At 44.4% G+C, this 17,315-nt stretch overlaps 1 protein-coding gene across 5 annotated transcripts in view; it reads right to left on the bottom strand.

Moving 5' to 3' along the window:
• LOC115833149 (poly(rC)-binding protein 3-like) overlaps positions 1-17,315 on the bottom strand; it is a 259,877-nt gene that overhangs the window by 163,060 nt on the left and 79,502 nt on the right. For all 5 annotated transcript variants that reach the window (XM_030806215.1, XM_030806216.1, XM_030806214.1 and 2 more), the window contains one exon: positions 3,808-3,845. The gene's annotated coding sequence lies outside the window, so the exon portion shown is untranslated. The remainder of the gene's footprint in view (positions 1-3,807; positions 3,846-17,315) is intronic.

Below are 17,315 nucleotides of genomic sequence, written 5' to 3'. Positions count from 1 at the left end.
CCATGGACAGGAAGGGGTGGGCTGATGAAGATGGGGGGGGAGCACCCAGGGGGCCATGGACAAACAGGAAGTAGTAGGCTGATGAAGATGGGGGTGCTACCCAGGGGGCCATGGACAGGAAGGGGTGGGCTGATGAAGATGGGGGGGCCACCCAGGGGGCCATGGACAAACAGGAAGGTGTGGGCTGATGAAGATGGGGGGCAGCACCCAGAGGACCACGGACAGGAAGGGGTGCACTGATGAAGCTGGGGGGGCCACCCAGAGGGCTGTGGACAGGAAGGGGTAGGCTGATGAAGCTGGGGGGGCTACCCAGGGGGCCATGGACAGGAAGGGGTGAGGACAATCCCCTGATACCCTTCAGCTGCTCTCTGCACTAAGGCTAAGCATAGGTGAATTTTTAAATTCTTTTTCATATTTTTCTTTTTTTTTGAGACGGAGTCTCGCTCTGTCACCCAGGCTGGAGTGCAGTGGCGCAATCATGGCTCACTGCAAGCTCCGCCTCCCGGGTTCATGCCATTCTCCTGTCTCAGCCTCCGGAGTAGCTGGGACTACAGGCACCCGCCACAGCGCCTGGCTAATTTTTTGTATTTTTAGTAGAGACGGGGTTTCACCGTGGTCTCCATCTCCTGACCTCATAATCCACCCGCCTCGGCCTCCCAAAGTGCTAGGATTACAGGCGTGAGCCACCGCGCCTGGCCATATTTTTCAATTTTATAAGGAAAGTTGTTACCTTAAGGAAAAAAAAAACTCTAGGCCAGGCGCAGTGGCTCACGCCTGTAATCCCAGCACTTTGGGAGGCCGAGGCGGGTGGATCATGAGGTCAGGAGATCGAGACCATCCTGGTGAACACGGTGAAACCCCGTCTCTACTAAAAATACAAAAAATTATCCAGGCGTGGTGGTGGGCGTCTGTAGTCCCAGCTACTCAGGAGGCTGAGGTAGGAGAATGGCGTGAACCCGGGAGGCGGAGCTTGAAGTGAGCCAAGATGGCACCACTGCACTCCAGCCTGGGCGACAGAGCGAGACTCTGTCTCAAGGGAAAAAACAAAACAAAACAAAAAAACTCTAAGAAGCAAATAACCAATTCAGTATCACAAGAAATAAAAAACCTCAAAGTAAATAAAAATCTTGAACGAAGTGTTCATTACTACTTCTTATTTCCTGATCTTGCTGTAGCTGAAAAACAGCCCCTACATGGGGCTAGGAGTGGGCTCTGGCACTAACCAGCTATGGGAGATGGGTCCTTACCTGCAAAATGAAGTGGACCTGAGAGGTCTGCATGGACCACACACAGCCCAGGGAAGGCACCTGTGCTTCTCCATGGAGGCCTACATTCATCGCTCTCTCTCAGGAAGGGGGAAGAGTTCTCCAAGACACGGGAATGGAAAAATCAAGTGCTTCCAAAACTACTGGCTCCCCTGGGAAACATTCACTCAGATGAGCTCCACTCTGCTTCGTCACTGCACCCCAGAATCCCACAGCGGGAAGCTGCAGGACTTACTCGACACAGCCCACGAGAGGAGAGCCCTTCTGTTCCAACCAGCTCAGTGCTCATGGCACCTCCCTTCCCACCAGCAGAAGAGGCCACAGGTGCCTATAAAAGTTCCCTGTCTGTACTGAATGAAGGCCTCAGGGAATTTCCAGAATCTGCCTGCTGCAGCCTCCAGAACCCACATGCTAGCAGGCGATGGTTCCACCTGCACCACTTGCTCTGCCTCTCAGCCTGGCTGTCGGGGCATGGCTTGCATGAGGTCGGGCTCGCCCCATCCCGGCACGCTGGTTTATTTCCAGAACTGTAGGCTGGGTCTGAAGAGTCTACAGTTAGGCTCAGAAGAAGAATTTGGACAACACCAAAGTCGAAGAGAAAATGGGAACAGCACATAACAGGTGTTGTTTATCTGTCTGAGTCCCAGAGGCTCTTCCCTTGAGAGACTGGTGAAAATTAGATCCAGATTTGTAAGATTACAAAGTTGGCCCCAAGGCAACAGGGATTTGGATTCCTCTAAGAAGCAGGTATTACAGCAGCTTTAGCTAAAGCCACAATAACCTAGCACAGAGAAGAGACTGGCTGGCTCCCTGCTCCCACACCCACCCTGCTGTGGGCTCCTCTCAGCCCTGACGCCACGCAGACTAAGAGCAGCCTCGGGATGACCTGTGAAGCCCCTGATGTGCCCCAGCTGCACTCTCACCTCCTGCCCTGCAGCCTCCTCACTGCCCCATGGATGCACCAGGCATGTCAGACCCGAGCTTCTGCTCCAAACCCCCTTGGCCCTGCAGCCCCTCACCTCCTGCACCAAGGGGCTCACACCTGCACCTGCAGCAAGACTCGCGCGGATGCCCCGTGTCTCAGGGCTGACCTGATGGCCTATTCACACGGCACCAGGACTCCCACACCCTGCCCTTCCCTATTTCCTCCACAGCCACTGTCACCCCCTGACATGCCACAGGATGAACTCACTGACTAGAGTTATGTTTTCGATCCCCCTGCAAGGATGTCAGGATTCTGGCAGTGTGCCTGAGACATCACAGGCACACTGTAAACATCTGCTGAACGAATGAAGGAACAAACAAAGTGTTTGTTCAAGTAATTTGTTAGTAAGAACTCTCCTCTTACAATATTAGTCAGGATTCCAGTCACCTGCAAGCCCAAGCACCTACGCACACAGGCCCCAACCCCCCCCCCATGCCATCTCTCCAACGGGCTCCCCCTGCCAACTCCCCATGCCATCTCTCTGACCAGGGCGCTGCCCTGCTGCAGCTGACATCTGTGGAAGTCAGTGGGCGGGGCCCGCAGCACTGTCTCCTCAGGATGCACTGTGCTCAGGACCTCACAGCAGCCCAGGGCTGCCATCAAGCACACCAGGAAGGCAAGACACACTGGGAGTTCCAACCAACATCACATCAACAAGGCAGCTCTTCTTATTCTACTATTGTGAAGTTGGAAGACTTGGCTCAAATCCCAGCCCCACCACTGGCACCAAGATAACCTGAGTGAGTTACTTCACCTCGCCAAGCCTCAGGGAATAACAATCCCTATCTCAAAGGGGCACTGGGAGGATGAAGGGAATGATTCTATGGAAGTTATCACATCAGGGTGGCTGCCACTACTTCACCAGAATCAGCAGCCATCATGACTACATTAGTTTTCCATGCAAAACTGCAAATACACACCAAGTTCCTGCTGAAAATGTTTTGAAAATGACCTTTAATAAGCTTTAGAAAAAGAAAGACATCTTAAGGATAATTTTAAAAGGAGTCATCTCGAAGTAGTTTTACAAAACTAGAATTGGGACCACAGTGCATTGTGTGAGACAGGTGAGTGCCTCTGTGTGCTGGCCGGTGCCAGGTCCTTTCCACAGATGTCACCCATGCACCGTGTGGCTTCGGGCATGTGGTGCCATCACAGCCACCGCACACACAGGCACTACCGGGCAGTGGGCACTGTCGGCACAAGAACAAAGGCATGCGGTAGGCTCCAAGTGCGCTAACAACTGGCCCTCCAGCTCCTGCTGGTCTACGTGGTCAGGTTAACTGTGGAGAAACGTTACCAGAGAGGGAGGAAACTGCCTCTTTTAAAATCTTTTAAAATCAGAAGCAAGAAGGGAAAACGCGTGTCACTCACACTACATGCTCTTGGCAGTAGTGTGACCTGAGGCAGGTTTCCCATGAGACATAAAACCAGGATCCAGAGGGTCAGCAGAGACACACGGCTTCCCTTGAGAGCAAGACTTTCAACTCTGCTGACACAGAAAGAGTCGTTTAGTCTAAAAATATCACCTGTGACAGCATCATAAGAAGCATTACTTACACGGAACCATGTGGGAAGCTTCTCTCTCGTAGACAGTCCTGTAAACAGTTGAAGGAAAAAACAATTAAAATTGGAAATCATAGGCTTTCCAAAGAGAGACAGAAATCACAATCTATCACCTTAGATACCAAATTTTATCAAACCAAAGTCATCTATTAAAAAGACATGTTCATAAATCAGTTATTGGGAAGGTCAAGACAGTTTCCCAGAGAAAGAATTCCATAAAAAGTGATTCAATTCTAAACCGAGTCTGGAACATACAGGATACTTATAAAGACTTAGAGCCCCAGGGTCCCTGAACCTTGACCCACAGTCCTCAGCCTGACTGACGTCTGGGGCACAGCTGATTCTCAAATCCCTCTGAATCTATGGGGGAAGGTAAGGACACAGGGAGAGGATACGGGACAGGACAGCCCAGAACACCCACAGTCTCGGCTCCACCCTGAAGGGCCTTCACCTGGACCACAGGCCAAGGGTTCTCCCTGTGCAGACTGAATTAGCAGGTGAACACCACACAGAAACTCCTACAGACAGACAGCCGGACCCTGTCCAGTGATGCCCAAAAACTACAGAAACATAAGAAAGCCTGGACAGAGGACCATGGTCAGCTGTGACAGAGAAAGAGTGCGACTGGGGTGACTCTCCCACCTCACTTAAAAGTCAGACAAAAGACATGAGGGTGTTCAGACATGGAGCAGCAGGCAGCACATGACAACAATCCCCAGAGAAGGGAAGCAAATGGGATGCATCCTACAATTGCTGAAGCCTACAGCCTGGGGAGAGTGCCTGGGACACAGCACAGGAAGGGGGAACCCAGGCAAGGTCAGGGGAGTTGGAGACGGAGTTAAGAATTCAGGGAGGCAAAGGCAGAGAGGAAAGGGGAGAGATGCAACTGACATCTCTGGAAGTTGGTGGGCTGGGCCTGCAGCATTGTCTCATTAGGATGCACTGCACTCAGAACCCCACAGCAGAGGAGGCAAAAGCTAGAATTAGAGGGCAGAGTACCAGAAAGGAATGCCCTGCACAGAGAAACATCCCAAAGGCCTGTGGTGGATTCTCTAGTCTCTGCCTGGACATGGATGGGCACATGTGAGTGAGTGAACTACCGGAGGCCGGGGGAAGAACCAATGAAAAGAAAAAGTACAGACAATAGCTATGGCTCACACAGATTTGGGAAGAGTTCCTACTCCCAACAACTAGACTGCAGGAGCCTTGCAGTACAGGGGACATCACGCTGAGCACTCAAATGACTGCACTGGCAGCAGACTAAACTAGGGTACTACACTAGGCAATGCTTAACAAAGTCAACAACAAGCTGCCAAAAAATCTGAACTTTCCAAGTAACTTAAATGCATTCCAAAACATAGTTCAAAATACTTTAAAAGAATACAGAGTCCAACAATACAAAGTTTACAATGCCTTTCATCCATCCAAAACTGACAAGGCATGCAAAGAAGCACAAAAATGTATCTCATGAGATTGGTTGATCAGTAAGATACAAACTCAGAAATTATACACACAGAGATCATTAGTACACAAAGACATTAAAACAGCTATTATACACTTTAGGAGGCAGAGGCGGGCAGATCACTTGAGGTCAGGGGTTCAAGACCAGCCTGAGCAACATGGTGAAATTCCATCTCTACTAAAAATACAAAAATTAACCAGGCATGGTGGTGGGCACCTGTAATCCCAACTACTTGGGAGGCTGAAGCAGGAGAATTGCTTAAACCCAGGAAGTAGAGGCTTCAGTGAGCCAAGATCACGCCACTGCACTGCAGCCTGGGCGACAGAGCTAGACTCCGTTTGAATAAATAAATAAATAGGCCAGATGCAGTGGCTCATGCCTGTAATCTCAGCACTTTGGGAGGCCGAGGTGGGCGGATCATGAGGTCAGGAGATCGAGACCATCCTGGCTAACACAGTGAAACCCCGTCTGTACTAAAAATACACAAAAAAATTAGCCAGGCGTGATGGCGGGCGCCTGTAGTCCCATTTACTTGGGAGGCTGAGGCAGGAGAATGGCGTGAACCCAGGAGGTGGAGCTTGCAGTGAGCCGAGATGGCACCACTGCACTCCAGGTTGGGCGACAGAGTGACTCCATCTCAAAAAATAAATACGTAAATAAATAAAACATCTATCATAAATACATTGCATATGTAGAAGATGATACAGGAAAGCATAAAATGCTAAGGAGAGACAAGAAAAGTATTTTTAAAACACACAAATCAAGCATGCAGAGATGAAAAATACAACTGAGATTTTAAAAAATATACTGACTGGGATTAACACCATATTAGACCACAAAGGAAAAGATCAGTCAATGTACAGACAGAATAATCTGTGCAGACAGAAACTACCTAAAATAAAACACAGATAAAGATTCTCTACTCCCAAAAGACAAAAATATATGTGTAATTGGAGACCCAGAAGCAGGGATGGGATAAGCCAAAAACATATTTTAAAAAATAATGACAAAAGGCAGGGCAGAGTGGCTCAAGCCTGTAATCCCAGCACTCTGAGAACCCAGGAGTTTGAGACCAGCCTGGACAACACAGTGAGACTCCATCTATACAAAAACATTTTTAAAAATCAGCCAGGCATGGTGGCACACACCTGTCATCCAGCTACTCAGGAGGCTGAGGTTGGCTGGAGGATTACCTGAGCCCAGGAATTCAAGTCTACTCTGAACTGTGATTGCACCACTGCACTCCAGCCTGGGTGACAGAACGAGGCCTTGTCTCTAAAACAGACAAAAAAAATTACAAAAAGTTTTCAAAAATGGATGAAAATTTAAGCCCATACATAGATTCAGAAAGGTCAACAATCCTCAATCAGAAATAAATAAATAAATAAATCACATTAAACTAAACCAAGCCATGTCATAATCAAATTAAGTAAAAAAAAAAAAAAAAAAAAAAAATCTTAAAGGCAGCCAGAAAAAAAGAAATATTATGGCAAGGGCAGCTAAAATCTACTCATTTGCTGCTCTTGCCACAGAAAAACAAAACAAATCAAAATTGGTTACCTATGTGAGATGATGGATATGTTAATTTGCTTCACTACAGGAACCTTTTTATTATCTGTATTTTATCACATTATATTGTGTACCTTAGATATACACAATATAACTAATTTTTTAAAATAGGAAACCATGTACAAAGAGACAAGCACAGACAGGGTGAACAGAGAACTTTTCAGAAACAGTGCAAGTCAGGAGCCAATTGAATTCTATCTCTAAAGTAATGAAAGAAAAGGCTACCAACCTGGAATACTATACATAGTAAAAATAACTTTCAAATACGAAAGTAAAAAGAAGACTTTTTCTAACAAACAAAAGCTAAAATAATTCATTATCCAACATACCTGAACTACAAATAATATTAAAAGAAGTACAAAATACAAAAGGAAAATAATACCAGAAGGAAATCTGGATCTACAAAAAGAAGTGAAAACCATTGAAACAGAAAATATGTAAAATATAAAAGCCTTTTGTTCTTAACTTTTTAAGATTGTTTTCAAAGATAATAGGCTATATAAAGCAAAAAAAAAGGCAATGTATTGTGGGGCTTATGACAATGTCAAAGTGAGGAGATTAGGGCATAATGTAATAGCCAGAAGTGAGAGAGTATACTTTTGTAATGTTCTTACACTATATGTGAACTGGTATGGTATTACTTGCACATGACTATGGTAGGTTAAGGAAATATACAACAAATCCTAAAGCAACCTCTAAAAACAGAGATAAAGCTAATAAGCGGCAACCCAATGTCCTCAGGTTTTCAGGCATACACTGTAAAAAAGTATCCACTTTAACTGTTGCATCTTGAGTTGTTGTTTAAGAAAAGTTCCAGGAAGAAGCCCAGTGCTTGCAAAACAAAAACGGTTAGATCCAGAGAGGCCTCAGTTGGAGATGAACTTTGGCAAACTCCCCGCATTACCATACTAAAAACTCTGCCCAGAGAAAAGCTTATTTGCCATCTTGTATGCTTGTGATGTATATAGAAGCATGACTGACAACTGTGCCTGTGCTGCCTTGGCTGTACCTTCCACACACAATGATTCAGCTAACGAGCCTAAAAACGGTGTTTTCAGCATTGTTCAGGGAGGCGCTGCTTTGGAGATTTGTCCCTGGTGTCCTCCTTACTTGCTGCAATTTTAGATTCCCTTGTTGAATCCTCCTTGGTTGAGCTCATTGTACTATTGGTGGCCAAGCAATTGAACCCACCCATTGTGTGGGCAACAAAACTAGTAAAGGTAATAAAGCTGATCATAGAAAGTACTCAATCCAAAATAAGGGAGAATGAGAGGAAAGGGGACTCTAATAACAAGTGGGCAAAATAGAAATCCAACAGCAAAATGACAGATTTATGCCCAACCATATCAATAATCACATTAAATATGAATGGTCTAAACATCTCAATTAAAATGTGCTTTTTAAGACTTGATAAAAAAAAAAGACCACACTATAAGCTATTTGTAAGAAACCCACTTTAAATATAAACATACACAGAGGTTAAAAGAAAAAGGATGGGAAAAAATGTGCCATGTTAACTCTAATAAAAAAAAAAGCTGGAGTGACTATATTAATATCAGAAAAAGTAGATTTCAGGGTACATAATATTATCACAAGTAAATAAGGGCATTATATAATAATTAAGGGGTGAGTTTATCAAGAGAAAATAATAACCCTAAATGTTCACACACCTAAGAGCTTAAAAATATATAAAGGAACCCCCAACCAAATAGATAAATCCACAATTATAATGGAAGCTTTCTACACTTCTCTTTCAAGAACTGATTTTGTAAAAACCTACACAGAAGATCAGTACGGGATATAGGAGACTCAAATAACATTATCATCCAACATTATTTAACTGACATTTATAGAACACTCCACACAATTATAACAGAATATGCCTTCTTTTCAAGTGGTCATGAGATATTTTCAAAAGTAATATTCTGAAATTTTTTTTAAATTTCAATAAAACTTTAAAGGAATAAAAAAAAAGTGTTTTCCTGACCGCAATGGAATTAAATTAGAAATCAATTAAATTAGAAATCAGGAACAAAAAAGTATTTGGGAAATCTTCCAAATAGTTGGAAGATAAACAGCACATGTCTAAATAACATATGGGTCAAAGAAAAAACACAATGGAAATTAGAAAGCATTTTGACCTGAATAAAAGTGAAAACACTACATATCAAAATATGTGGGAGGCAGTAAAAGCAGTACCAAGAGGGAAATCAATAGCACTAAATGATTATATTAGGGAAATAAAAGGTCTCAAATCCATTACCTAAGCTTACTAAAACAGAGCAAAGCAAGCAGAAGAAAGGAAATAAAGAATAAAAATCTATAAGCTGAAAAGCCATTTTAAAAATACTTGCTTCAGGAGACTAAAGTGGGAAGATCACTTGAAGCCAGGAGTTTGAGACCAGCCTGGGCAACATAGCAAGGCCTACTCTCTACAAAAAAATTTTTGTTTACATTAGCCAGGCATGGTAGATGGTGGAACATCCCTGTAATCCTAGATACTTGAGAGGCAGAGGCAGGAAGATCACTTGAGCCAAGTTCAAGGTTACAGAGCAAGCCTCTGTCTCTAAAAATATATAAATAGAAGTAAAAAATACAGAAAATTAATAAAACCTAAAGTTGGTTCTTGTTAACAAGGCAAATAATATTGATAAACATCTAGTTGCACTGACCAAGGAAAAAGGTAGAAGGCCCAAATTACCAATATCAAGAATGAGAAATAGAACATTATACAGACACAAAAGATATTATAAAGACAATTAGGTCAAACCACAATGTGATACCACTTCACACCAGAATGGCTATAATCAAAAAAGTCTAACGGAAGTGTTGATGAGGACCTGGAGAAACAGGCAACCTCATACATCACTAGTAGAAATGAAAAATGGCGCTGGTGGAAATGAAAAATGGTGCTGCTAGGGTGAAAAACAGTCTGGCAATTCCTCAAAAAGTTAAACATAGAATCACCATAGGACAGCAACTCCCCTCCTAGGTACGGACCCAAAAGAATTAAAAATACAGATTTAAGCAGATACTTGTTCATAACAGTGCTATTCGCAATAGCCAACACTGGGAAACAACCCAAATGTCCATCAGCAAATGAATGGATAAACACGTTTGGTATAGCCATCAATGGAGTATTCTGCAGACATCAAAAGGAATGAAGTACAGCATGTGTTACAGATGAACCTCAAAACAGGGCTAAGTGAAAGAGCCCAGATGTAAAAAGTTACATCTTGCATTATTTCTTCAGATGAAATATCTAGAACAGGCAAGTCCATAGAGACAAAAAGCAGGTTAGTGGTTTCCAGGGCGTAAGAAAAGGGGGAGACCAGGAGTGATTACTTAATGGGTGGGAGGTATTCCTTCGTGGTAACCAAAGTTTTGAAAAAGTCTTGAAACTGGGTACTGGTTGTACAACATTCTGAATGCATCAAATTGTACATTTTAATTTGCTGTACTTTAATTGCATTTTAAGTGCACTTTAATTGCATTTTAAGTGAATTTCACCTCAATAAATAAATAAATACAATAAGCGGATGCTATGAACTACTGCATGTCAGTAAATCTGCCAACTTAGATGGAGCAAGTTCTTACAAGTATCAAATAATCAAAACTCACTTAAGGAGAATTAAATAATCCTATATACATACGAAAGAAACTGCATTCAAGATAAAACCTTCCCACAAAGAAAAGAGCTGGCCGAGATGACTTCGCAGGTGAATTCTATAAAATATTCAAGGAAGAAATAATATCAATTTCTTACTAACTCATCTAGAAAACTGAAGATGAGAGAATACTTCCCAGTTCATTCTATAAGGCAAGCATTAACATGATACAAAATCAGAAAAAGACACACAGGAAAATACATCAATATTCCTCAGAAATATAGATGCCAAAATTCTTAAATTTTAACATCTAAAAATCCAACAATATAAAATAAATACATGCAGATAAAGTGGGTTTTAACCCAGAAATGCAATTGACTTACTATCATTTTTTAAAGCAATCAATGTAATTCGCCATATAAACGAAAAAGAAACACCATATGATCATCAATAGATATAGAGAAAACACTTGACAAAATTCAGTATTAACTCGTGATAAAAATCCTCAGCAACCTGGGAATTTAAGGACTCTTTCTGAACCTGATAAAGGACCTCCAGTTGAAACCACAGCTAACAGTATACACAAGAGTGAAAACTGAATGCTTATCCCTAAATTCAGGAACAAAGTTAGACTGTCCCCTCCAAGCACTTCCTTTAACAAGATACCAACCTCCACAAGTTGATCTATCAATTCAGTGCAACCCCAACCAAAATCTGAACTAATCTAATTCTAGAATTTGTATGAAAATACCGAGGAAATAAACCAGCCAAGGAACTTTGAAAAAGAAAACAAAATGGGAGGGCTTATACTGCCCAATTTCAAGATTTATTATAAAGCTAGTTATAAATAAATTGACCCATGGAATAGAGTACAGTCCAGAAATAGTCTGCACACAGTATTAACCATGTTTTTCCTTTTCTGTATCTGATGCTTTGACATCCAGGGCCTTGCTGACCTGGAGGGACTGCCCTCCCAGCGTTAGCCAATTCCTAGAAATAGCAAACAACCCACCCTAGAGTGCACCTTTCAAATACAAACCCACCAATCCAGAGCCCACACCCCAACCACCTCCTCTCACATGGGGCCACTCCCCACCTGCCCCAATCACCCAAGGCCAGGCACCAGACAATTAGGGACAGACCCTACACCCAAGGGCCTGCTGAAATGATTCAAACTGCCACTCCTAAGCCTGCTCCCCCTGCCTCACCCATTCCTCCCGTGGAGACCACAGTGAGGCTTTCCCTGCCCATATTGTCCCCTTGCTCTCTCTGCCTCTTGACCTACCCGGTGCTTCCCATGTGGCCCTGCCTGGCAGCCGTGCTTCTGCTTCCAGGGAGCTGTGGGTACAAACGCTTTCTTCCTTCATGACAGTCATTTCTATGTCTCATGTCTTAGCACACTGGATTAAAACAAATCCCAGATATCCTGAAAACACACACATATGAACAAGCAATTTTGACAAAGTTTCCCAGGCAACTTAATGAGGAAAAGATAATCTTTTCAAGAAATGGTGCTGGAACAACTGGACATTATATTTTAAAAAAACAAGAAAAATAAGAACCTTGACATTTTCTTTGCATCCAATATAGAATTAATTCAAAATGGATCACAGACTTAAATGTAATAGTCAAAACTATAAAGCTTATAGAAGAATGAATAAGAGAAAATCTTAGAGACCTACAATTTAACAAAGAATTCTTAAGCACGATACAAAAGGCATGAACTACAAAAGAAAAAACTGATGTTGGAGGTTACCAAATTTTAAAACTTTTCATCTTCAAGTCACTGTTATAAAAATGAAAAGTCAGGCTACAGACTGAGAGAAAATATTTGCAAAACACATACCCCATAAAAGACTGTATCCAGAATATATACAGAAAAAAATTCTCAAAGCTCAATAAGAAAATAAACAACCCAGTTTTTAAAATGAGCAAAATATTTGATCAGGTACTTCAACGAAAATATACAGATGGCAAATAAGCACATGAAAAGACGATCTGGTGAGGAAAGCAGAACGCATGCTTTCCAGACCAGCCAAGCCAGCCATGGGAGCCACACGCGGGTCACTGTCCTCCAAATCCTGAATGCCTTGGTGGAAGACACTGGAAACACTGGCAGGCTTCAGGCGGGAGACACAAACATCAGGAAAGGTCGGCACTGTCTGTGACACAGGGACAGATGGACAGGCCTGGCTGGAACATGGGCCTGCAACCCACTGACAGGGGAAAGCAGGGATGGGGCATGTGAGCAGGGTGGGTCAGGACACTGCCAATGCTCCTTGAGCACACAGAGGTCTGGGGCATGAGCACCCAGGATGGAGTGGAGCAAGCCCCACCTGGAGTTCCAACCACACCAGTCTCTTCTGGGCTCCAGCCACAGGCCCCTGGGTGTTGGGCCTGGACCTCTGCTCCTCTCCCGTAGATGAGCCCACCCAGTCCATAGCCATGCCCTCTTTCTCTACCGATAATTTCCTAAATTAATCTCCTTGCCCCTGCTCTCCCCCATGAACTCCCATATCCACTGCCTACCTGGCCAGGCCACTTGGACGACTATTACCTGAAGTCCAAGACCAAATCCTTAACCCCTCCCACCTTGGACCTGACCCTCCCCACGTCATCCCGCCTGAGTTGCTCAGGCCCCTCGGAGTCAGGTCTGAGTCCTCCTTCCAGTCCCATTGGCAGCCTCGGCACGTACCACATCTCAGCAGGCCTAACCACACTGCCTGGGCACCTGCAGCCTCCGTGCCAAACCTGCACCCCAGTGCCTTCCCTACAGCCAGGGTGAGCCTCTACAGTGGGGCCTGGCGCCATGCTGTCCACTGCCCTGAGGGTGACACCTGACCTCCTAGCAGGGACCTGCTCTCCTGACCTCATCTCCTGTACTGGCTTCCTCACCCCAGCTGGCCCCCACCCTTTCCTTTCCTCCATCAGATCTTTGCCCCATGCACGCCTCCTGCCTAGACACATGCCTGGCTCCCTCCTGCCACCCAGTTCCAGCACCTCCTCCTCAGAAAGTCCTCCCTTGCCCACCCTCCAGGCAGCCCCTCAGCCACTCCTGCTCAGCCTCCCTGCTCTCCATCTAGCATGTGCCTGCTGTGTTTGTAAATCACTTTCTTTGGTTGTGGGCCCTCCCCCCACCCACCAGAAATAAGCCCCATGGTGGTAAGAACCCTGCCTGTGTGTCCCCTGCCACTCTGACACAGGGAAGAGCACTGTGAAGGCAGGCCCCGAGCAGAGACTTGATGGAGAGAGGACAGGCAGGCACTGCCCCCACAGTCTTCTCCCTAGGTGGCAGGGCCTGAAGGAGAATGGGTCGTTAAGGACAAGCTTGCTGTGAGGCCCAGGGCATCTGTGCCTCCACATCTGTGGGCACTCTTCCTTTTCTAAAAATCACAGAATGAAGTAAGATTTATTGGACAAGGGAAAGGGAAAACCCTGTACCTACCACAGGATACTTGTAATTCAATTAATCAGAAAAAAAACCACCATCAGAAACCGTCTGCTCAGAGGTCATCTGCTCAGAGTTCAGGGCACTTCCCAAGCACAGGCAGCAGGTGGAAGCTACCACAGACCACGCCCAGCCGATGCACCACAGCCCAGGGCCCAGGCTCTGGCATTGCCACTGGTTTGCAAACACATCCTAGCATCGCAGGGGAAATCACACAGCCACGACAGAATTTCTTCATTAGAAAGATATTTTTAAAACACAGCCAGTAATAAGGCAAAAAAAACTCCCAAGCAAAATGTTACACCTTCTGCAGATTTAACCATGATACAAACTGCCATACTTAACGGCTCAAAACAGTTTACTTGAGCTATTATCTGTAACTTTCATCATTTAAGTTATAGAGGAAGTTCATGGAATACTGTAGTATCCCAATGACAGCATCTCCTGAGAGTCAGTGCCTCCCTGACAGAGAGGCCGCCCTGTCCTCCTGCCACCCACTTTCTCAGACCAGAGCAGCCTCACGGCCCAACAGCCTGAAAACAACAGTCGACAGAGTGCCACTCCAGCTGAGGGGGGGCGGGTTCTCTTTCAGATCCCACTGAGGCACCCCACCCTTGCTGTTCCCCATCACTGCCTGCAAATCTACACGTCTCATGCCGCTTCTCATTCTCACACTTACAGTGACACCGCTAACACCTCACATCAGTTTTAATGTTCGGGTTACAGAGCAGCCTGGCCCGCCACCATGGGCAGCGAGATTCCCAGCTGTCCCCACCTCGCTTGGCAGGGGCAGGGCTGGGACTCCTTCCAACATGCCGTGCTGGCTTCTGGGGCTGCCCCGTTGGGAGAGGATGAGCAAGCAGAGAGCAGAAAGCAGCAGGGAGTGCGGGCAGCCCCCATGCACCACCCTGTGGAGTGTTTTAGCCCACCACTCCCAAAGACTGCATTCTCATGACTTGGGGTAACCCTGGGAGGGGGCGGGGTGAGTCACAGCTGGACACCCCTGGTAATGCAGCTCCTAGGAATTTGCTCATAGGTTCCATTTTTGCTAAATGTGTTAATAGGAGCTCAGACTTCAACAGATCTCAATAAAGGAAGATGAGCAAATGCTATGTCTTTACCTAAAACCTAAATAGGCCACAGGAAGGATCTGACTTCAGGAGGGGGACAGCCTTGACTCTGAATTTCTCCAGATCTGGGGGAGAGAGTGTCTTATTAACTTACCCCCTCCAGGTGAGGGAATTGAGAGTTTTACAGTGCCAACAAGAAGCAGGATGTGGGGGAGCTAGAGTTTAAAACAGCTTATGCTGGAGGAGGACGGGCAAAGAAGATTCAACTTAATTCCTATCACAGAATCCACCAGTAATCACCATTTCTATTATAAATAATTACCACTCTCGGTGATGGTCTCAGAGGAAAAAGAAGGAAGCAGTCAGCAGGTGAACTTCTTTACTCCTCCACCTCCGAAGTGGCATGGCCAGGACATGACTGACAAGGCCAGGGAACGCAGATCTCACAGACCCTGAGCTCGACCCTGGGCCTGGCACCCAACCTGCGTGTTGCGCGGTGCTCCCTTGCTGGGGCAGCAGCCTCTTCCCTCCCTGCAGACACTCGACAGCAAGTTTCCTCCATTTAAACATTCAGCATCCGCCCACAGTGTGTATTTTTTATTTCACTTTCCTATTTAAGATAGATCATACTTCAGGTATGTGTGAATATAGATACATATACCCATGTTTCAATCTTATAAAATTACATTGATGGGCTTTACTCACTATCAACTTGTAATGATTTACGAAATGATTTTTGTCTCAATGTCAGTTAGTACATGAACTTATTAAAATTTTAAAATTCACTATTTTTACTTAACTCTTTTCTGAATGGGTCACTCTCATTATCAGAACTAGACACAGGAAGTCTGTCTGGCCTCTCACCAGGGTAGTGAAGTTGCCTAAAATATATCTGCTAGACTCTCTAGACAACTGTCCATATGATCACCAATCCCTGATGGACAATTGGTTCTGCAGAGCCCTGCCCCACAGCCTCCCTCGAGAGCAGCCAGCCAGGCCACAGACGGCAGGCCATGTGCTCAGAGCCACTCTCTAGGACGCCTGTATGTCCCCTGGTTGCCAAACACATGCCAGCTCTCTGTGCAGAAAGCTGGAAGGAACAGAAAAGTGCAAAAAATATCTGTAAAAGCACCTGCACTTCCCAGATAGAAACAAGGATAGCAGTAGAGTGTATTTTCTTCTAGTACTTTCTCATTATTACATTTACCTATACACATTTTTTTTTTTTTTTTTTTTGAGACAGAGTCTTGCTGGGTCGTCCAAGATGGAGTGCAGTGGTGCGCTATCAGCTCACTGCAACCTCCACCTCCCGGGTTCAAGTGATTCTCCTGCCTCAGCCTGCCGAGCAGCTGGGACTACAGGTGAACGCCATCACACCGGGCTAATTTTTTTTTTTTTTTAATATTTTCAGTAGAGACGATGTTTCACCGTGTTAGCCAGGATGGTCTCAATCTCCTGACCTCATGACCCACCCCACTTGTTCTCCCAAAGTGCTGGGATTACAGACGTGAGCCACTGCGCCCGGCTACATTTACCTATATACATTTTTAAAACAAAAATGAGATCACATTTTTGCTAAGAAAATGTAGTAAATCTGTATTTGTAGTATTTGTAGAAAATATTTATAACAGCTTGTTTTTAGCCTTTTAACATTTGTTAATAGTCGAAATTTGTCTATGAAAATCTCTATTATTTAAGATTATATGGATTGCTTTTATGCTTAGAAAAATACTTCTGCATTTCAAAGATCAGGTTAATATTCACATAATTCTTCTCCAACAATAAAAATATATATTATTTATCCTATGAGTATAAAAGTGATATACATTCATTTAGGAAAACTTAGAAAATTCAGAAATGTGTGAAAACAAATAGCAGAGTGACCTCAGCTCTCAGAGACAGATGCTGTAAGCCTTTGGTTGTACCTCTACACACACATACACATGCACACATATATCCACTTACATTTTATGTCACATAGGCCATTTTTACACACGTTACTCACTTAGGTGCCAGTATACTGGGTACATTTTTGTCATGTCATGGATCATTCCTATAAACGCTAATTGCTTTCTAATATCTCATTGTGTTGTGAAGCACAATAACTGATTTACTAAATCCTTTATTACTGGGTATTTGGGTTGCTTCCAATTGTTAATTATTTAAATTACTGCTGTAGTGAACATACTCCGTATATAAATTTAGTGCTTATCCGATTATCTCCTGAAGATAAAGCCATAAGAACAGAATTTTCAGCCAAAGTGCATAAATATTTTTAGAGCTTCTCATACACTTGAACAAAGAGCCCCCAGAAGCTTGCTTCCCTACAGTAGTCCTCTGAGACA

The sequence above is a fragment of the Nomascus leucogenys genome, chromosome 25 (assembly GCF_006542625.1).
Source record: "Nomascus leucogenys isolate Asia chromosome 25, Asia_NLE_v1, whole genome shotgun sequence".
In the NCBI taxonomy this organism is placed as follows: domain Eukaryota; kingdom Metazoa; phylum Chordata; class Mammalia; order Primates; family Hylobatidae; genus Nomascus; species Nomascus leucogenys.
The sequence above is the reverse complement of the archived record's forward strand: the minus strand, read 5'-3'. Positions and strand labels throughout refer to the sequence as shown.